Source organism: Cinclus cinclus, unplaced genomic scaffold (genome assembly GCF_963662255.1).
Source record: "Cinclus cinclus unplaced genomic scaffold, bCinCin1.1 SCAFFOLD_50, whole genome shotgun sequence".
NCBI lineage: Eukaryota > Metazoa > Chordata > Aves > Passeriformes > Cinclidae > Cinclus > Cinclus cinclus.
The window spans coordinates 1,076,099-1,079,682 of NW_026912175.1; positions in this window are offsets into that span (position 1 = coordinate 1,076,099).

The following is a 3,584-nucleotide window of genomic DNA, read 5'->3' on the forward strand; positions in this document are numbered from 1 at the left end:
GCCGGCCACCTCTCGCTGTGCAAGAGGTATGCCGTGGACCCTTGGAACGCTGCCAAGCAAAAAGCAGAGCAGTGACCATAAAAGCGAGGAGAGAGCATGCACGAAGCACACTAGTTCTGTCTAGTGCTTTCCGTGCAGAGAGGCGGCAAAGCTGAATGCCGTGCCAGAGCTTCACTTCTCGCTGGAGCACAGGAAGGCAAGAATGAAGAGGCAGAACACAGCCTTGGTTTCAGCAGCCTCCGGGACTGCAAAAGTTCAGCAATAGCTCTGTCAAAGCAGAACTCGGCTGAGAATGCTCTCGCAGCTTGGCAAAGTTAGGCGCAGCTGTTGACCAGCTCTGCCCGTGGCCACAGGCTGCTTCTTCCACCTTCACTGTGGCAGAGCTTTTGCGGAGCAGAGAGGGCATTCTTCAAGTGCGTGTTCTCCAGGGTGCTGTGAAACAGACCCTAGCACGCTGTCTCGCTGATCCTGGCTTTCGGCAAGCAGGCGTGCCAGACCGCCTACATTCTGCACTCTGGCAGCCTAGTTGCCAGCTTTCGGCAGCTGCTGTCCTAGCAAGGAAGCTCAGGGAGTCAAAGCCAGTGCCGGGCGGCACCTTTCTGCTTTGCCCGCCTAAGCGGCGCCACGCTCCCTCGGATACTGTGTCCTTTCCCTCTGCACTGCGTCTGCCGAGGTGCTCTGTGCCTCTCGGAGCAGAAGGGCAAAGGACAATGTTTTCCACAGCAGGGTAGAAATGGCATTGCTAGCAGGAAAGCTAGATGCCTTGGAACTGTCCCCTTAGCCCTTGCCACTCACTTCAGGCTCGTACGCTGAGCAGAACAGCCTGCTGTTCTGAAGCTTGGCTGGCTGCCGTTCGTGCCCAGACGCGATTTCCTTCCCAAGGAGGCGAAGCGCCGTCTACTTCTCGCAGCGAGCACGCTGCTCCTGGCTTTCGCTTCTGCCGCAACCATTGCGTTCTGCTTTTCTTGTCTCGTGAATGGAGACGGAAAGCTTCTCGGCTACAATCTCGCCTAGAACAACTGCGGCTACACATTAAGCTCGCCCGGAACGCCCTGCTGAAACTTGCCTTCTGGCACCACATTCGCGGGGCAGCCGTCTTTCTTCGGCCACCTGCCAAGTGGCCCCGTATCGCCGCGCTCGTTGCACTCCGCTTGTCAGATTGGCTTCCCGTGGCTCTGATTTCAGCCTGGCCAAATACTAGCGCTGCGGAGAGCTGTCTCGCAGACAATCATGTTCCAGCATAGAAATTTGTCCTGCAATGTTCCCCCCTCTTTTCCCTCATTGTGCTGTTCTGATGAATGCCTTGAGCATGGAACGACTTAAGCCAGCAAGTATTCCTCACCGGCCACCTCTCGCTGTGCAAGAGGTATGCCGTGGACCCTTTGAACGCTGCCAAGCAAAAAGCAGAGCAGTGACCATAAAAGCGAGGAGAGAGCATGCAGGAAGCACACTAGTTCTGTCTAGTGCTTTCCGTGCAGAGAGGTGGCAAAGCTGAATGCCGTGCCAGAGCTTCACTTCTCGCTGGAGCACAGGAAGGCAAGAATGAAGAGGCAGAACACAGCCTTGGTTTCAGCAGCCTCCGGGGCTGCAAAAGTTCATCAATAGCTCTGTCAAAGCAGAACTCGGCTGAGAATGCTCTCGCAGCTTGGCAAAGTTAGGCGCAGCTGTTGACCAGCTCTGCCCGTGGCCACAGGCTGCTTCTTCCACCTTCACTGTGGCAGAGCTTTTGCGGAACAGAGAGGGCATTCTTCAAGGGCGTGTTCTCCAAGGTGCTGTGAAACAGACCCTAGCACGCTGTCTCGCTGATACTGGCTTTCGGCAAGCAGGCGTGCCAGACCGCCTACATTCTGCACTCTGGCAGCCTAGTTGCCAGCTTTCGGCAGCTGCTGTCCTAGCAAGGAAGCTCAGGGAGTCAAAGCCAGTGCCGGGCGGCACCTTTCTGCTTTGCCCGCCTAAGCGGCGCCACGCTCCCTCGGATACTGTGTCCTTTCCCTCTGCACTGCGTCTGCCGAGGTGCTCTGTGCCTCTCGGAGCAGAAGGGCAAAGGACAATGTTTTCCACAGCAGGGTAGAAATGGCATTGCTAGCAGGAAAGCTAGATGCCTTGGAACTGTCCCCTTAGCCCTTGCCACTCACTTCAGGCTCGTACGCTGAGCAGAACAGCCTGCTGTTCTGAAGCTTGGCTGGCTGCCGTTCGTGCCCAGACGCGATTTCCTTCCCAAGGAGGCGAAGCGCCGTCTACTTCTCGCAGCGAGCACGCTGCTCCTGGCTTTCGCTTCTGCCGCAACCATTGCGTTCTGCTTTTCTTGTCTCGTGAATGGAGACGGAAAGCTTCTCGGCTACAATCTCGCCTAGAACAACTGCGGCTACACATTAAGCTCGCCCGGAACGCCCTGCTGAAACTTGCCTTCTGGCACCACATTCGCGGGGCAGCCGTCTTTCTTCGGCCACCTGCCAAGTGGCCCCGTATCGCCGCGCTCGTTGCACTCCGCTTGTCAGATTGGCTTCCCGTGGCTCTGATTTCAGCCTGGCCAAATACTAGCGCTGCGGAGAGCTGTCTCGCAGACAATCATGTTCCAGCATAGAAATTTGTCCTGCAATGTTCCCCCCTCTTTTCCCTCATTGTGCTGTTCTGATGAATGCCTTGAGCATGGAACGACTTAAGCCAGCAAGTATTCCTCACCGGCCACCTCTCGCTGTGCAAGAGGTATGCCGTGGACCCTTTGAACGCTGCCAAGCAAAAAGCAGAGCAGTGACCATAAAAGCGAGGAGAGAGCATGCAGGAAGCACACTAGTTCTGTCTAGTGCTTTCCGTGCAGAGAGGCGGCAAAGCTGAATGCCGTGCCAGAGCTTCACTTCTCGCTGGAGCACAGGAAGGCAAGAATGAAGAGGCAGAACACAGCCTTGGTTTCAGCAGCCTCCGGGGCTGCAAAAGTTCAGCAATAGCTCTGTCAAAGCAGAACTCGGCTGAGAATGCTCTCGCAGCTTGGCAAAGTTAGGCGCAGCTGTTGACCAGCTCTGCCCGTGGCCACAGGCTGCTTCTTCCACCTTCACTGTGGCAGAGCTTTTGCGGAACAGAGAGGGCATTCTTCAAGGGCGTGTTCTCCAAGGTGCTGTGAAACAGACCCTAGCACGCTGTCTCGCTGATCCTGGCTTTCGGCAAGCAGGCGTGCCAGACCGCCTACATTCTGCACTCTGGCAGCCTAGTTGCCAGCTTTCGGCAGCTGCTGTCCTAGCAAGGAAGCTCAGGGAGTCAAAGCCAGTGCCGGGCGGCACCTTTCTGCTTTGCCCGCCTAAGCGGCGCCACGCTCCCTCGGATACTGTGTCCTTTCCCTCTGCACTGCGTCTGCCGAGGTGCTCTGTGCCTCTCGGAGCAGAAGGGCAAAGGACAATGTTTTCCACAGCAGGGTAGAAATGGCATTGCTAGCAGGAAAGCTAGATGCCTTGGAACTGTCCCCTTAGCCCTTGCCACTCACTTCAGGCTCGTACGCTGAGCAGAACAGCCTGCTGTTCTGAAGCTTCGCTGGCTGGCGTTCGTGCCCAGACGCGATTTCCTTCCCAAGGAGGCGAAGCGCCGTCTACTTC